This window comes from Tympanuchus pallidicinctus, unplaced genomic scaffold (genome assembly GCF_026119805.1).
Source record: "Tympanuchus pallidicinctus isolate F22 unplaced genomic scaffold, pur_lepc_1.0 scaffold1, whole genome shotgun sequence".
Taxonomy (NCBI): domain Eukaryota; kingdom Metazoa; phylum Chordata; class Aves; order Galliformes; family Phasianidae; genus Tympanuchus; species Tympanuchus pallidicinctus.
Genome location: NW_026294618.1, coordinates 25872174 through 25891780, shown reverse-complemented (window position 1 = coordinate 25891780; position 19607 = coordinate 25872174).

Sequence of the window (19607 nt, the reverse complement as noted above, 5' to 3'; positions counted from 1 at the left end):
CCCTGCAGCTATGATTTTGATTCTCAAGCTCTCAAATTCCTCGTGTTACATATTGTGCAGTGTGCATTAGTGTACAGGCACTTCAGAGAGGCACCCCTGCATATTGATTTCCCATAATGACACTAGAGTTTGTTTTATTTTTCATAGGGTTGCTTTGTTGGCACTTCCTTGCTTACAAGACAAAACACCAGAGGTGATCCCGCTTAAGCTCTGCTCGATGATTTTGTGTTCTTATCACTCCAGGCCCTGTCCATAACTCCCTCACAGACTATCTGGTAACTTTGTTCCCCCTCTTTTGCTTCTAGTATAAAACTCTCCTTGTTAAATCAGCTATCTTACTGATGATGCCTTTGCCCTGCTTAGTTAGATGGATTCCATCTCTTCAAATACAGTGCCTGTTCATTTTTATGAAAGTAATTATATGCCATAGTGATTTTAAAAGGGCATAGGACTCTACAGTCCAAAGAAATATTTTTAATTTGTATATTCCCTTAAAGTCAAATCTATTTTTAGCAGCAGAAGGTTATTAGTGACCTGCCTTCACAGTAACAAAACAATTGTAATTGAACTAACAATCCTGGATTGATACAGACTTTTTATTCAGTTTTGAACTTCCAAAGTAAATATTTTCCACCATCTAGCATCATATTTTGGGCACAATATGTTCCATGCTAATATCATATAGCATTCTCAGTTCAGTTCATGTAATATCATTTCCCATGAGTCCTAAACGGAAGATAGGAAATGGCAGTTAAAATGATTGAAAGAGGAAGAAATGCTAGAAAAAAAAAAAAAAAAAGAAAGAAATTATTTAATTTAAGAATATTGTAATCTGTAATCAGATCTGAATAAATCAAGGAACTAGTTAGCATCATATAGTAAAGATTATGTGAGACTTTCTTAATATTTATTAAAGGACTACAAAATAAATAAAATTTCTTCATAAAAGTATAAGAGGAAGAAATGAAGAATACTAGAAGGCTAACTTGATAATACAGTTGTTATGGTAACCATGAGAAGTAATAATTGCACAATCACTGCTGGTTTGTACTCCGTAGTAAAATGAGTAAGCCAGTATTTCCTAGCAAGAAAGAGCCTATATTATGTCTGAGATGAAATGAGGTTAGTTATTACTAACTATATCTACTATATGCCACAAAGCAGCATACCAGCATACAGATGATAATGAGGTAAATATTTTCTTTGTATGAAAATGTTATTACCCATGTCTTCATCCCCACAAATTAATCTTTTTCTGGCTTTCATATAGTAGGTCAGATTTACAAAATCAGCATGAAGGTATATCATCAACATCCACAGAGATATGGTAGTATTTACATTTGCTAAGCTATGATTGCAACATATCTGTCACTGTTTTTTTTTTTTCTGGAATTTTAAAAATGTCTCTAAAATAAAAATAGAATCAGTCTACAAAAACTTTGCTGCCGAAAAATTAGATAGCAACAGCTCCCATAAATTGTACTCATCCTGAGTAAAACAAGCTTGTTTTTTGATTCAATTTTGTTTGTTTTTCTCCAAAGCTCTGTAGTGCCAGGCTTCCATCAAAATATCCAAAATACCAAACTGTCTTCTGTGTTTCTTTAAACATATGGGTTTTCCAGGAATGTCTTCACAGAGTTGCTACTAGCTCAGTATATGAAGATTGGGTTTTGTGGCTTCTTCATGAGAAATAAGTCCCATTTTTGTAGTCACAGAAGTTTATAGTACTGATGTGTAGATGATTAGTTCTATAAATGCCCTAAAAAATATTATTTATTTTTCACTGTAGTTAATTTGAATGCTGTCCTTTTTCTGCATGTTTGAAAGATTTTTCTTGAAGGCCTTGTACATATCAATGCAGATTCTGTGACTCAGCAAATTCCACCTTTAGACTTCCATATTGCAGTGATACTGCTGCCACTCCACTAAATAATTATCTTGAGAGTGTCCATTTAATGTTTCATCAAACCCTTTTTCAGCCATTTATTGTTTATTATCTCAGCAGTGGAAAGAGATTTGAGTAATTTGTTATCTGACATACAGATGCCTGGACCTATGCATTCATGCCTAAAGAGGCATATAGCTGTGCTGCTGATCTCAATATTTAAAACTATATTCTGTCATTTTATATCAGTAAAACCATTCATACGGTCTTATGTGGAAAGCATTGAGATGTTTATTCAAATGACTGCAAGTTTCTAACTTTTATACCTTACTTAAAAACAGTTTTGAAAAATGAGAGGAACACATGAATTCAATTTCTTTTTTTTTTTTTTTAATCCATGTTTGAGTTTTTAGTATTCCAAAACTGAACTGGATTTCGCTGTCATCCATGTACGTTTTATCAGTTATGTTACCAGGCTAGACATATTCTCTCACAGATTTTCCAGTGCCTCATTTTCAGTGCACAGGTCTAACTGACATTTCAGCATCTTGTAACTTTCCCGTATTGTGAAATGGGACCAGGACCTTAATTTCCTTTATGGTGATGTACATATTTAATCACTTGATACTGTGATCAAAGTAGTTAATTATACATGACATGCATCCTAATATGTGCATAATTATTGAAAAAAGTAATTATGATACAGAAAATATGGTGCAGTGATTATACAAATTTTGATTTAGAGCAAAATCCATGTCATAAAGATGCTGACAAGCATGGATTTTTTTATGTCTCCTAAGTACAACCTGTGTGTTTTACAGTAGCAGAAAAGCACCAACTATTTGTCACGCTCCAATTTATAGGAGGGAGAGGAGGTTCTTTTATTATCTATATACCCGCCGTGAGATTAAGAAGCAACGGTTCAAATGTTGGTCCGACCAGTTTATTACAAATGTTAATTAGGGAAATGGGGAAGGGGAGGATGGACACTATTATGAATTAGGGTAATGGGGGAAGGGAAGGAGGGCGATAGAAAAGATAGAAAAGAAGAAGCAAGGAGTCTTTATAGGAAGCAAGAGGGACATAGTCACTACCATGGATCCAGCGTGGTTCGTAGTTCAGTCTTTGATCCTCAGTAGTGGTGGGTCGTCAGGCATTGTTGTCCTATTGCCAACGACGACGACGCACGATGAGAGACCACCATGGTGATGATGGCCCCTTTTCAATAGTTTCAGAGTGGTCGAGTCAGCTGCCTTTGGAGTGACAGCTCAAATCCAAAGTGGTTGAGTCAGCTCTCCTTTGAGTGGCAGCTTCTGGCTCTGGGGCCTCAGCAGGAAACTCCTTTGTTCTTATCTTCCTGGCCTTGCCAGCAGATAAGAGGAAGCAGGGAGGCACCAACTTGCATCTTGCCTTCGCAGGATACAATGGTATCATCCCCCAGCCTCCCATAGCAAACAGGAGTTATTTGGTCACAGGCTAGTTTTTCCACCAGTAAACAGTCCTGAGCACTATCTTCCGAAGGCAAACAGCTCCGAAGATGTAAAATTGTCCACACAGCAATGTTGATTGCCACACAACACCCATCACTTGCCTCCTCAACAAACTACCTCAGGAAGCAAGCTTTGAGCCAAAAAAAAAACCAAAGAAGGATTCTCACACTATTGTACTACAACTATTTTTCACACTGGAAGACCTAAGCAGACCACCTTAGTCAAGGATCTGTGCCATTTGTCATATATTTCAAGAAATACACTCAAAAACTTGTCTGAATAATGACTTATTTTTTTGAAGCACTGCAGAATCTAATGGTACTGTAGTAATATATAGAACTTTTCTTAAACGTTCTGTGTTGCAAGTAATCACATCAGCTTGTTCAGAAACAGAACTGATATGCTACAAGGAGTTTATTACATCATCACTGTCAACTGATATTATTCTTATAATTTTTCTTCCACTGAGAGAATCAGTATGGCAGTTATCATGCATGAGAGGTAATATTCCTCACTCTCTTCTTGTAGAGTGAGAACTTGACTTTCTCCAATGAATAAAATCTCCTTCTTTACATGCCATCAATCACAGACACTGCTTTTCTGTCTCACTAGTACCCCCTATATCTTTTTCTTTCAGAGGGAGTACCAGGAGTTTTTGTTGAATTACTTTATTTCATCTGTTTAGTAGTCTTAAATATGTCACAAAGAGGGTATTGCTGCTTTGTGATGGGCAGCTTGAATTTCATTTAGCGTTTTGTCAGAAATGATTTTGTCAGATGAATGATTTAATGATCTTGAATTCTTTACTTTGCACTAGTGATTCAGGACTTGTTTTTTATCAGCTGACTGAATTTAATTATCTCCACTGAAATGTTGTGCATTTGCACCGTCATAGGGGATATACCTTGTTGTAAAGGTATTTGACATGATACTGTTTTGAATTTTGTTGACATTTATGCTTTGTCTCATTACGAATTTTAAAATTTTCATTTATGCAGCTTTCTTGTTTGCCTGTTTTTACATTTTTCTCAAGGTTTATGCTATATTTGTATTTCACAGTGTACTCATGAAATCACTTTTTATGGGAAAAAAAAAGTAACAGCAAACAAACCACTTCTCATACTTTTCATTGACAAAGCAAAGAACTTTTTCTGAGTCAGTGCAGGCTGCCTGAGATACTTGTATTCTGACTGATAAAAGTCAAGGAAACATAACGTTAAAGACTTCTCAGTATTGTCTGCTCTGTTTCTCTTCTCCAGTACAGGATAATGTATTCCTGCATCTTTCCTTATGGAAAGGTATATTTTACTTTTTTAGACCACTGTGTTTTTAGAAGATTGCTGCCATATAATTCCTAGTCATTGTCTACTTTGGCTTTTCTTCAGTGTTTCTTATCATGAAGGTATTTTGCACCAGAAACTGGTCTGTTTTGACCCCAGTAAGAAAGGGACTCAGACTGTGTAAAGTTAAATGATAATTTAAAATTCTTCTAGTATTCCTAGAGAAAAGAAGGAGACTTTATAGTAGCCTCCCAGTACTTTCTGGAAAAGGGACTTCATTAACATGGAGGTTAGTGATAAGACAAGTGATAAGTTCAAGACTCCCTTTGAACTAGAAGAGGGGAGATTTAGATCAGATACTGAGATACTGGAACAAATTTTCTGGAGAAGCTGTGGATTCCTGAAGCTTTTAAGACCAGGTTGGATTAGGCTTTGGGCAACCTGGTCTAGTGAGAGGTGTCCTTGCCCGTGACAGGGAGGTTAGGAACTAGATGATATTCAAGATCATTTCCAACATAAACCATTCTGTGAGTCTGTATCAGTTACCACCTGAAATTGTAGTTTATTACTTTTCCTCTCTAAATTTATTCTGATACAGTCTTTTCTGCATGCTTCACAAATTTTGATTGTATGTTAACCTTTCCTATATAGGGAGTTAAGAGTTTGTCTTTTCATGTCATTCATTGCCCTCATAAAATTATGACCTCCTGTGTTTTTCCGTCATACTGAATGTGTTGCCAAAAGAGTAACAAGCTTGCTCTTAGGAACACCAACTGTTGGCTCACCAGGTCTTTACGTAGTGAATTCATTTGTGAGTAATTACATACTATTGTTTTCCTTCATTTGTTTTGCCAACCCAGGCAGCTTCAAAGCCTTCCAGCTGAGATTTGTTGGTGAAGCATTTCTAAATTCCAACTATGACATCTGCCTATCACTTTTTCTATGTTTCTGCACTGCAGGAGTTGATATGGTCGAAAATAAAAGGACAGGTGTGGTATTGATTTTGAGTACATATCCAAATTATGTATTTTATAATTATCATAGCAAGAAATACTGTGCAATCTCATTCCTATTTTCCTGTATGTTAATTATATATTGACATATCCAGTTGAAAAAAAAATATGACAGTAATTATAAATTGTTTGAATATGGCCAATGAATAACATTTTATTTAATGCTTGATAGTAGAAAAAGTGTGAACTTCTACATATTCAGGTTATTTTAAATCTGTTGTGTGTGTTCACTGTTCAGAACTGCAGCAGTGCCACATAGGAAAAAGGGCAATTTTCAAGCCCTGAGAGCTTTAGAAAATATCACTGCTGCCTTAATTTCTATTCAAAATCATTCCAGTGGCCAAAATTAAAAAAAATTAAAGTAGAAAATATTTTACAGAAAATAGTTTTTTATATATATACATACACGTGTGTATGTATACAGTAAGTTTTTCCTTTTATACAATTTATTTTTTTCAGCAGAAAGAAATCAGTGATTTGCATTTTGAATGTGATGGTCTAAAAGCATGAAGCTCTTTTCTGAATACTGTTATTTAAGTAGATATTGCATAGATTAATTTTCTTACTTAATTATAGAATTCTGCACATGATCCACAGGATTGCATATTACATTTCTGAAGTATTTTGAAATCTATATTCCATAGCAAAAAGCTGTTCTTCATACATCTTAAAAATTTGTCATTATAGACTCTGAGTTATATCAAACTCATTTTTCAGTGTGACCAACATGATTTTATGGAATTATTTCAGTGATCATTCACAAAAGATTTAAACCCCCAAGTCAAACATAATTCCATAAATGAATTCACATTAAGAACTGCAAGAAACATGTTTTGAATAGAATGAATTGCAGTTGTAAGATTACTATAGCTTTATTGGCTAAGAGGAACACATCACTTAAGCTTGCATTTAGTTTTACGTAAAAGAAGTAGCCAATCTGCATATATTACTTTACTTCAGTTTAAAGTGTAGTTTTGTATTTTGTGATTGAATTATTTAAAACAAATTAAACTTAATTATAATCGTTAAATAATCATTAAATGTTTTTTGAACCAGTGAAGCTTCTGAAAGCTTGTGAGTATAGTGACATGTTCTGTAATGGTGTGTCTATATATTTTCTGAATATTCGAATTTTAAATGCAAGACAAAGTTTTGTAAACCAAACATACAAACATTCTGCAGTAAGTTTTAATGAAAGTGATATTGTCTCACAGAAAGTGAATAAGTCCCAGTTTTATTAAAATTATCTGTGATTGCCTGTAACTGTAGCCTCTTACAATGTGGTGTGACTTTTTATTGTCAATATGTAAGTCTTTCTCTAATCATGTATAATATATTGAGCTTTTCTGGTAATGTAAAGAGCCTTCTAATTTTTATATCCTCACTGAAAATGGGTATAAAAGCATCAGAGTAAGAAAAGTACAGATAAGCTGTTGTCTTAGTCTGTTACTTTAATTAGAAGTGCTCCATTAGCTCCATTATCCCAGTTACAACATTGAAGATGGGCAGTAAATGCATTAGATAGGGCAGCTCTACCCTAAACATGAAGGTAATATAAATATTAATAAGGTAATATAAATATTACGAAGATGATCAAGGGACTGGAGCACCTCCCCTATGAAGACAGGCTGAGGGAGCTGGGCTTGTTCAGCCTGGAGAAAAGAAGGCTGTGGGGTGACCTCATTGCAGCCTTTCAGTGCCTAAAGGGAGCCTACAAAGAGGAGGGGAATCAGAAAGGGTAGATAACTGCAGGACAAGGGGAAATGGTTTTAAGTTGAGGGAGGGAAGATTTAGGTTGGATGTCAGGAGGAAGTTCTTTACAGAGCAAGTGGTGAGGTGCTGGAAGAGGCTGCCCAGAGAGGTTGTTGATGCCCCATTCCTGGAGGTGCTCAAGGCCAGCTTGGATGGGGCCCTGGGCAGCCTGGTCTAGTATTAAATGTGGAGGTTGGTGGCCCTGCATATGGCAGGGGGGTTGGAGATTCATGATTCTTGAGGTCCCTTCCAACCCTGGCCATTCTGTGATTCTGTGATTCTGAAATATAGCATGTGTGTATTTGGCAAATATAGAAGACAGAAAAATCAGTGCCTGTAGGATGTGATTGCCTTGAGGGATAGGCAGTAGCTGTTTAGAGGGTATTTTATCATAGTTCTGTATAGAGAGAAATCTTAATTATCAGAGTCTTGTAATTGATGCCAAAGTTTTCATGAGAACCTAGGACTCAGATCACATGATCTTCCATAACCAGACTTCCATATACACAAAATGATTCTTCCAGGCTTAGGTGGTTTATCCCTATAAGTTGCCTGTAAAAGAACTGACCACTGTACCTTGAGGTGATCCATTACTATTCATTGATACAGAATGTTGAAGTACACACATAATTTGATTTGTCCAAAAGAGATCTCTCTCGCTGAAGGAATTAAGAGCTTAATAAGTGTTCATTATCAACATGAGATGCTCACAATTTCTTACTGTTATTATTGGCCTTTAAAACCAGCAGGTATTCTCTACTCTATTAATTTTCTAGAAGATCACTTAACAGGCACCATTTTATCAACACTCAACAACTGAAGAATGATTTGCTTAACACAGTAGGGTTTCTTTAATTTTGTATTTCTCTATACAAAGAAACAGAACAGTTATTGAAACCAGATTCATTCAGTGTACAGAACACTTTACTGTACTGTCTTAAATTGTTGTGCAAGACAACAGCTTATGTGGATGCTTATTAACTTACACAGTCATATATGGAATTCACCCCTTTAGAGAAATGCTATGGTATGTAAGGAACTAAGGTGTTTTTTTAATGATGAGAATGATTGCGAATGCAGAAAAGTTAAAAGGGTAGGGTAAGATATTGCATAAAATGCTGTTGAGATTAAGTAATTTTGAATGCTTTTGCTTTTGTTTGTTGGATATCCTTCTAGAATGTAAACTCCTAATATATTTATTCTGACTGTGCACTGAGAACTCTAGAGTTCAAAAGGAAAAAAGAATTGAGAAGGGAATTCCATACATGTTTTACAGATTTTAACTTATATTGTAAGTTAACGTACAATTCTATTTGCTCCATTACAGTTCAGTACTTTAAAAAAAGTATATGTTAATGGAACAAAGTTGCTGCTGTTTGTTTTTCTATATTAGAACCTGTGTTGTGGTTTTTATGGAATCTGGGGAATAATAGTTTTTAGCTTGCTACTGGCAACTCTTACACATCTCTTAAGCCTTCAGTGCTTTACTGGTCAACTTGTTGTATTTTGTTCAGATGTAAAGCTGTTGTGTGCATGAGCAGTAGTTTGAAATTTCTTTTGATGCTAAGAATGACTACAGGAGCATATCAATCTACAGTCAAGAGAACTGCATTGCTTCTTCATCTCCTTTTGTAACTGTGACTTATTTCTTCCCTCTGGCTTTTCAGCTTTTTCTCAAGCTAATCAGTTCTCAACTCTGAGATACCTGATATCTTGCCTTGTCATTAATCACTCTGAAGTTAACAGATAGTATACCTTTCAGCACTATCTTTGTCTGCACAGTGATGAATCAAAGTCATTAAAATATAGGATAGTGCTTTTTGAAAGCAAAGCCTATTTTCTTTTTATATTAGGCAGTGTTTCATTTTTAGAAAGTCTTAAGTTGTTTCAAAAGAATGCCAATTAATTTGTTAAAAAAATTAATTGCACATGCAACTAGAAATATAAACATTTCGTGTAACTAAATTTGAATTTTCTTATTATTGTAATAATGTTAATGTTGGTAAACTGTTACATAATTTAAGAATATAACTTCTTGAGGCTTTTTGCCATGACATTTCAATTTAGAATTTTGTTTTTTTCTTCCTTACTGTATGGACAAATTATCAATTATCACATTGATCATTGTGTGAAAATTATTGGTCTGTATTTTGACAATTAGTCTGTATAGCAGTTTTTGTCAGAAGTTCCAAATAGAAGAGATTTAAATAGTCTGCAAATTCATTTTACCCATGATTCATTTTGAAATTCATCCTCGATGCTGGTGTTCTTTACTGCAAAATAGGCTATAAGTTCAGTGAAGGACAGAGAATGATTATTGACTGATTATTTAGTTTACTATCCAGAATAATAATTCTAATTCCAGAATTTCCAAATAAGCCATTTGCAAAAAAAAAAAAACCAAAAACAAACAAACAAACAAACAAAAAAACAAAAAAAACCAACTTTTTATCACTCTTAAAGAGGAAGCTGAACACTGGGAGTTTTGCCATATTTCAATCAGTTTGGTTCTCTTTCTGACTCACAGTGGTTTATAAATATCATACACGAGTGTTCTGAGAATGCAAATCTATTGAAAACTTTCCAGCACACTGACCATAATCACACATAAGCAATTCTAGCACATGTACACTGAACCTTGAGCCCACTAACCAAAACATATAATGTGGTTCTACAGTAGAAAAAAATTTCAAAATTTAATCTCTACAGCAAAAACCTAGTCAAAAACCTCAACTTGTTATATAGTTACGTACGCATCCTACCAGAATTATATGCCTCCAAATGCATAGATTGTTATGTACTATAAACTTCATTGCTATGTTCTATCAATAACTACAGCTCTTTTAGGACTTTGTTAAATGGTAGGTCTTAGAAGCTTCTGCTATATATAAGTATTCACATGCATCTCTTACACACAAAAGATTTACAGATATGAAAAGAAAGTCTTTTTAAAAAATGTCTTCCTGTCTTCTCTGATTGGTAGTGATAATATTAACTGTAAACATATATCATGACTCAGTATCATCAGTACTTTCATCGTTTTTATAGGAATATCCAAAGTATTTCATAAGAGTATTTAATAGGACAGTAAATCCAGAACAGAAGGCAGTTCAGTCAAAAGGCAGGTAGGAGGGGGAGGACTGTAAGTAAGTCAGGGTTACTGACATCGGTAGCATCATTCTGAACTAACTGAAGCAAGCAGTATGGAATAATGGCGCCCATTCAGGAGAGCACTTAAAAGAGTTAGATAACAAACAGAATCACTTTTGTTTGACGATCTCAGTTGATATATTATGTCCCTTTAAACCAACAAATAAACCAATGAATAAAACAATAAAACAATTTAAATACGCACCTATGTATTTTGCATAAATTTATTATATTTTTAAATCAATTACAAAGACAATTCAAACAAATCTCAACTCATGAATCTCTCCTTTAGTATATCTCATGACCTCATCCTTCCAAATGGCTTTTCACTGCTCTGAGGAAGTCTAGACTTAGACCAAGCCAAAAAAAGTTAAAACAAAACTAGATCTAATTTCAAAGGTCAGTAAAGACTATATGTAGTATCTTAAAAGCACAGTTTATTTACTTCAAGAGGCAACAGTGTAACTGGTTATTGAAGCCAAATTACCCACTTTAATATCAGCTCATAACCAAAAAATTTGGAAATATGTAGTCTCACTCATCTGGAGGAAACTCAAACAATATGCGACTCAGTGGCTGCTACTGCGCTACTTTAGCTTCAGCTTTAGGAATAGTAACCCTGGGTGACACCAGCACTGCCGCCAGTCACTGCTTAACTGTGCTCTTGCTGTGTGTGGGACTGGGGCCACAGCTGGCAGCCTAACAGAAGCAAGCTGTGATAGGAAAATATGTTTAAAGCAAACAACCTAGGCCTGAGTCAGAGGAGGAAGAAACCACTTCAATGAGCATAACTGTAATTAGGGAGGCATTAAAATGCTTGTACTTCTCATAGTTAATGCTTGAACATTCATCTCCTTATTGAAAAGTACAATAACTATCACCTTTGTGATCCAGAAAGCCATGGGAAGGGTGAATATGACATCAGAGAAAGGAGATATTAGTACATTTTATTCTATAAGTATGTTAGGGCTTTTTAGCTTTTCTACATTAAGTAAAGAAAATAAATTGTTAGGCTATTAAAACATTAATTGGTCTAACTAAAATTGGCTGTTTCCTTTTGCTCGTAATAATTTGAGCATAACATGCAACTCTCATTTTCTAGCAAATTCATAACGTTGTTGTTACAAATTATTTTTACACCATTATAATCTACATAGTATTACTTCTGCATTATTTGTCATTTTGTCTTGCTCTTGGTTTAGTTAAGTCCATCATACGTTTCCCATTCAAGAGCATCATAGTTTATTCTCAGCTTTAACACCAGCAGAAGAGTAACACTGGTTGGTAAATAACATATTAGGCAAAAAGTTATTGTCATGGTTTTCCATAGGTATTCCATAGGTATTTCAAATCATGACATCATGCAATGAACTGGTGGAACTGGAACTGCTGCTAAGGGAGGACTAGAGTTCCCAGAGTGCTCCAGTCCTTCCTAACTGATTTCTGGGAGGGAAATACAAAGTAATGTAGTGATGTGAGAATGTCCTCTTCTGCTGTGCACTTCCAACCTTACAGCACTTGATTAGGAGATGCTCTCTTTCCCATCTGTTTGATTTATTACTCTTGATTCTTTTTATATTATATTCTCTCACATTTCTTTACTATGTTTAGTAAGATTGTTTCTCTTGATCTCAATTGAGCAGCAACTCTCCTTGTCTCTTCTCCATTGGCTTCCAATGTGGAGAGGAGTGGGAGGAGGCTGGGCCCTGTCATGTGACAAGAAAATGAAGGAAAAGAAATTCAACTTGTGACAGGTATAGATAGAGTCTATTATGCTGTTTGGCTCCATCTTCAGGAGTAATGCCCTGGGAGATGTAGCTCCACTCATTCAGCATCAGAAATAGTACATTAGTGTGAAGCATTTAAATAACTCAATAATTAATTTAGCTAATGTTTACAGTTAAAGTTTAGTTCCTAAGAATTCATGCAGATTGAATGGATCTGTCTTGACTGATTACATTGTATATCAAATAGGGCAGAAGAACTCTCACTCTTCAGTGAACAAATTAAGATTGCAATTGTTTTTCTTAACTCTGAAACTCAAGCAGCTTTAAAATCAGATTGGAAGCTATAAATATTATACATAAATATTTGTGTATGTTTGCCCATTTTATAGTACTATCAGCATTTCTGTTTTGTCTTCCATACTCTCTTATACTTCTTTCAATTTTGCTTAAGTTTTTCCTAACTCAGAGTAAGTAATAAGGTAATCAATACATTTTTTACTAGGCCACACTAATACCTTTTGTTCTAGCTTACTTGAAATGAGTGTAGGTTTAGTATAATAATGCTGTATTACAATATACTATGTTGCAGTAGACTATGCTGTAATATTCCATATTGTACTAAATTGTTCTGTAGTGTACTATACTACCTATTAATGACACCAAGTTGAGTGGTGCTGTTGACACACTAGAGGGAAGGGATGCCATCCAGAAGGACTTTGATGGGCTGGATAGATGAGGCCATGGCCACCTTGTGAAGTTCAACAAGGCCAAGTGCAAGGTCTTGCATCTGGGTCAGAACAATCCCAAGCACAGATACAGGCTGGGTAGAGAAGGTCTGCTTGAGAGCAGCCCTGAGGAGAAGGGTTTGGGGATGTCAGTTGATGAAAGACTCAACATGAGCTGACAATGTGCACTTGCAGTCCAGAATGCCAACCCTATCCTGACTTACATCAAGAAAAGCATATTCATCAGGCCGAGAGAGGTGACTTTGCCTGACAGCCATGACTTTTCAAATGTGATGGAGAGTGGCTTGGCAAGCGTCAGCTCTTTCAGGACCTTAGTATGCATGGCATTTGGCCTTATAGATTTGTATATGTTCATTCTCATGAGTTGGTCTCAGACTTGTTCTGCTCTTACAGTTGGATGAATTTTGCTTTCCTGACCCCCACCACGAGGTCCAGGGACACAAGGAGTGGGAAGCTTGACTGCTAGAGAAAATTGAAGCAAAGAACTCAGTCTTCTTCATGTTCATTGAAATCAGGTCTCTCTTCACATTTATCAGAAGAGGTACACTCTCCTTTGCCTGTCTTTTCTGACCAATGTACTCATAGAAAAACTTCTTGTTATTTTTCATATCCTTCACCAATTTCATTTCCATCTGCACCTTAATTTTCCTGATCCCATCTCTGTGTGTCCATATGGCATCCATGTATTCTTGCAGGCCACATCTCTTTGTTCACTATACATTTCCTTCTTATGCCTAAGTTTGATCAGCAGATCCTTGCTCATTGATGCCTCCTCTTCTTGATTTCTTATACTGGGGAATGGAAAGCTCTTGGGCTTTCAGACACATTCTTAAAAAGCTGCCAGCTATGTTCCATTCCTATGTTCCTAAGGACAGTTTCCCAAGGGATCCCATCCAGTAATTCCTTAGAGAGCCATAAATTTTTTCTCTTGAAAGTCATGGTCTTAACTGCATTTTGCCAGGCTCATATTCCTCAAGATCATGAACTTAACATGGTTGCCACAGCCTAAACTTCTTCCAGTCTTAACCTCCTTAATAATCTCCTCTGTATTGGTGAGCACCAGGTTCAGTAACATACTCTCGTTATTTTGTCCAATACTTGGGCCAGGAAGTTATCTTCAGTGAATTCCAAGAGTCTCCTCAATCTTTTGCAACCCACTATCTTGCTTTTCCAGGAGATGTCTGGGTGGTTGAAGTATCCCATCAGACTGAGAGCCAGCAAATGTTACACTTCTTGTAGCTGAAGAAAGAAGATCTCATCACCTTGATCAGGTGGCTTGTAGTAGATGTAGTGGATGGCCATTAGGTCTGGCCACTAGATGTTCTTTTATTGGCTTGGTCTCTAACCCACCAGCTCTAACCTGATCATGGCTGTTACTCAGAGGCAGCTCTTTGGAATCCATCTACTTAACATAAAGGGCAAATCCTCTGCCCCTCCTGCCTTGCCTATGCCTTCTAAAAAATTTTTTGCCGTCACTTGTAGTATTCCAGTTGAGTTATTTGTCCAACTATAGCATTCAAGTCACAGTTTTCTAATTACACCATAGTTTGTATTTCCTCCTGCTAATTTCCCATGCTGTGTGCATTGTTGTAGAGGCACTATCTGAACTATTGGGCATTCCTCCAAAATTCCTCTGGGACAAATCTGAGATTTTCTCCTGCTGTATCCTGAAGTTACAGCATTCCTTGAAAGTTCTCTGTCACTCAGAAGTACATTCCCTTCCCCCATCAAATATAGTTTAAAGCTCTGATGATCAGTCCAGAATGCTTGCTGCCTAATTAAGAAGATTAAGAGGATTTTAAATAAGACAACAAATTAAAACAAATTTGAGTCATATTTGCTGAATTGTTCAATCATAATAAAATTCAACTCAGATCTTTTGAATTAAAAGCATTTTTCAAAATGGATGAAGATACAAGATGAAAATAAAAATACATTTTAGGAGAAATGAAAAGGATATGTTAACCATTGTTTTAAAATTGTTAAAGCAAAGGTAGGAATGCATCACGTTTGAAATATGTTGTCTTTCATTATTTTCTTTTCCAAACAGTAACAAGTACTTTAAACAAACAAACAAACATGGTTTACCACCCTGACAGCAAAATCAACAGATTAAAAACCATAATTTTTATCAATTAACTTTTGTATTTTTCTGCATAGCATTGTTTCTGAATGCTTCTGAAGTTGAATCTGTGGTAAGACTATGTTATCTGATTTATCAATTTCTTCGAAAAACATTCAAATGTCCTTCATAGACTGGTTTAACATTACTTCAGATCCATTGCATAGAGTTCCGTATCTAACCTGAACTATTTATTTGGTTTGCTCTGTTTTGTTAAAAGACAGAAAGGTTGCCCAGAAACAATTCTTTGCATCTGTCGTAGACATTTTTTTAGGATGGAGCAAATAATCTTCTGGAGCTGCTTAATTTACTTTAGTGGGTTTAATAGGAGTTTAGTTTTTATATAACATCTATAAGGTCATACAAAACTTTTTTTTATCTTGTAGCATGGACCTCTTATTTTGCTAACATTGGATGTTTCAAATTTTTATGTTTGAATACAGGACTCTTGAGATAATACTGTGTGTATAAAGGCAAAAAATGTTTAGTATAGTTGAAATATTAGCAGTTTACTACACAGAAAATTTTTCAGTAATAATTACATTTGTCATATACACACTTCTCGACTTCTAACTCTTTTCTAGAAGCTATGCTTACTCTTTTCCAGCTTCTTTACATCTAAGCAATTTCATACTGATTTTGACAGAGGGGGTCTTAGGGTAATTTGTCACAACCTGGAAAACTTCTCTTCTAGTTTCATCTTCTTTACGTTAGCATCCACTTTAGGTCATATTAATGTTTGCTTACATGCTTTTATGCCTTTTCTTTGTTGGATGCAAGTCTTTGTTACATGAATTTACTGCATACAATGGCCTTTGTATAAGTTAGATATTCTTTCTTTCTTCATTATTTTTACCCTTAACACCAGTTTATCTCAGCTCCAGATCTACTTTTCTTTAACTAACCACTGATAAATTGCTTATAGCCACCAAATCGAGTGTAAAGGCTGTGCCCCAGATCATCCCATACTTGTATTCCCTTACACATTATGTTATGTCCACTTTCCAAAGGTCCTTTATTATACCAGGCCTGTATTGATCTATATTGCATCACTGTTTCAGAATTGTAAGACTGTGACAGTGCCAACCGTTTTTGATGATGCCAGTCCCTTTTATGAGAGACCCCAGACTCTACTCCCCTCTTCATATTATTACCCTGCTTTGTTGTCAGTGCCAAGCGCATTCTATGTCTACAGTGTTTCCTGAATTACTGGGTGCCCCAGAAGGCTTTCCAGTGTCCAGGGATCACTTTGTCCCATTAAATAATGATATATCTCAAATTTGGACTCAGGAAATTGAAATATACTCAAAGCTTATTGGAGATTAAAAGTTACAGTTCTAAGAAGATCTGGCTGCTCAGAGGCTGATTTTCTAGAAAAGGATGTTTGTACTGTTTCTTCGTTACTGAGGTGGACTCCTTTCCTGATACTCAAGGGCTCTTTTTGTTTTCATTTTTTCTACAATCCAATCCCTTCTCCTCATAAGCATTGTAATCATCATCATCACCAGCAGCAGCAGCAGTATACTCAGTTTCCACTTTTGCCTCAGGCTTTCCCTTATCTAGCATATCTTCCTGTTCTCTGAAGTTGCTTGAGCATATACCCTCAAAGAATATACTCCTGTAATTTATGTTTCTTCCTCAACTCCGACCTTGCTTATTGAATTTCAAGTGGATATCTCTCCAAGATCTGTTTTTCAGATCTTGGTAGTTGCCTCAAATCTACAGACATGTTTCTGCACAATGTTAAGTAATTTAGTAGGGATGTATCTCAGCTGCAACCCTCTGTTTCACTGTAATGAAAGGAATCTGCTATTAGGCTTGTTATTTTTGAAAACTATGGAAACAAAAAAATAGCAAAATGCTGTCTTTCTCTCTGCTGGTTTATTTAAAGCTTTTACAGGGTTCATATGACTATCTAAACATTTAATAAGTATTAGTGATGATTGCTGAATACCAAGGAACATAGTACTAGAGTCAGTTTTTGGAAGCCTTGTAGGGAAAGTCTGTTTCTTTCTTTTTCTTCTTTACACTTTTATCTTTTTGTGTCCAGAGACCTAAAAAATATTGATCCGGGGACTTCTACTCTGTAGGAAAGAAAGCTGAGGAATTTGCTAAATATACTTATTGCATCTAGCAATGCATTTCATTGATATACATTCAATAGCTTTCTTAGAGGATGTCTTCTGTCTCTACCAGGTTGTGTGAGAATACATGTACTGAGACAAGATAGCCAATAAATGTGACTGTCTGCCTAAAGATGGGATATGTGACATTTGCATGTTTGTATTAGTGAATTAAAAAATGACCAAAGAAATATAACCCAGATTCTTACCAAAGAAAGGTGTGTATGTCTTCAATCATTTCTTCCTACTCTGTCACTTTTATACGTAAACCTGTAGAAATGGGAACTTCTGTTTTATGTGTTTTTTATAACTGTGGTAGCTATTCTTTGATTCAGAAGCTTTAATCAAAGTTTCAGAGTTCTTGAATTTTTTCATATAACATTGGCAGGTGAAAAATTTAAGTTCATTTCAGACCTTATGTCTCATCAATCACAGAATAATAGAAAAACATAAATCTGTGAGTTGCATTTAAAATTATTTGGTGGCTTCTATCACAGGGAGAGAGGAAGGCCTTTTTTTTTAGAATGTATCATTCTTTTTGTTAAATACCTTTTGTTTTTGTTGCTGCTATTTTGTATTATTTGTGTTTGGTTTTATCATTATTTGTTTTTAAACTTTTAATTTTAGAGACATAGGATATTCCCGCTGTTATTAATTTCAGGTTGTTCTTTCCTGAACTGCAAATACATTCATTGGTGACAAAACTATATACTACGTGAGGCCCCATGAGTAACTAAACTAAATAAAACTGTGCTATGAAATGCACAGAGTAAATCTCACAGATTTCAAAGACACATTGAGGAAAAAAAAGAAAGAAAAAGAAGATGGGCAGAATAAATTATTGTGTAGAATTCAGTAAAGCTACTAGCATATAGTTCACGATCACTTTTGAAAAACATATGGTTGAAATGTGCTTTCCACTATTTAAAGCTGTTATTTATCATCATGTTTTCTGTGCCAGCAATAGAATTTCCATTCTATGGGGACCTAGATTGTTTTTGAAAATGGGGCTTTGCAGAATATCAAAGTACCTAACTCGCCTCAGAAATGAAATTTAAAATTCAATATTGAGCTGCCAACACTGCTTTATAACAAGCTATTTTAAGATGTGAAATTGTCTGACTTTACTAGAAGAGATCTCTAAGTGGGATATCTCACATACCACATTTATTTTGTGTGTCAATCCATTTAGGTGCTTTCAAAAATGTCATTCAGGCTTTTCTGTGTTCTTTAAAGTCTCATCTAGTTTTACAGTGTTAGAAAGGTAAGTACTAACAATCATAAATAACAAGATTGCACATAATATGACTAAGATTGGTGTTCATGTTGTGAACATTTTACGTTTTTGTAAAACAGAATGTTCCAAAGTATGTTGAGTGTTTTGGAGTAATTCTGGCTAATATTTTATAAATCTCATTAGAAAGGCATTCAGTATCTGCTGAAGCGTTTTTGTTTCTTTCTTTGTCCCTTTCCATTTTAAGCAAGAAGAGTCTAGAAGAAAATCAATTGATCGAGTTAATTCAATTTAAAAAAATTTGATTTTCAGGGTTTTGTAACAGTTCGGCAAATAATCAAAGATGGTGAAGTTAAAATACATCTATTGATTTTATAAAAAGCAGCAGAGGAATAAGCAAGCAAATAAAAAGTCAGGTTTGGTCTACAAAAGCCATTTTGTTCCTACAGATTTCCTTTTGATTAATTGTGTCATGCTTTTTTCTTATGCTCTTTGGGATTTTAATAAAGAGCTGACGTCAATATATTAAATCTTAATCTTTTTTAACTTTGACAACTTAAATTTTCCTGCAACTGTTATTTTAAGAATATATATTTATGATTTGCCTGTACTTTTATCTTCTTTCTTTCTTTATCAGTATATCATATTTCTTACTTTGTGTGCTGATTGGAGATAGGTCGTCTTAATATTATTGTAGTGTTTTCAGTAATAAACATAGTCAATCAAATAGGATCTTTTTATTGTCACAACAGTACCAAATTATAAGCTTTGCTAATTTTTGAACTGCTATTCCTTTTATTTTATTTACCTACACTGAGTCCTTTCCGTTTACAAAATGATTAACTATTTTCTCATCCTGCTTTGTCAGCAAATCTGAGCAGAGTAAATATAAAGAAAAGATTTTGTTTTGCTGGTAATATCATCTAAATGTACCTGTGTAGCTTTCTTTAGTGGATATTCCATAGGAAAAAAAACCACAGCATTTCAGGATCAGGGTCTTTCTCTTATTTTTTAAGAATGTCAGTTCTGGAATAAGTGGTGAATCTGTTTATTTTGACAGTTAATAATTTAGACACATTTTAGAA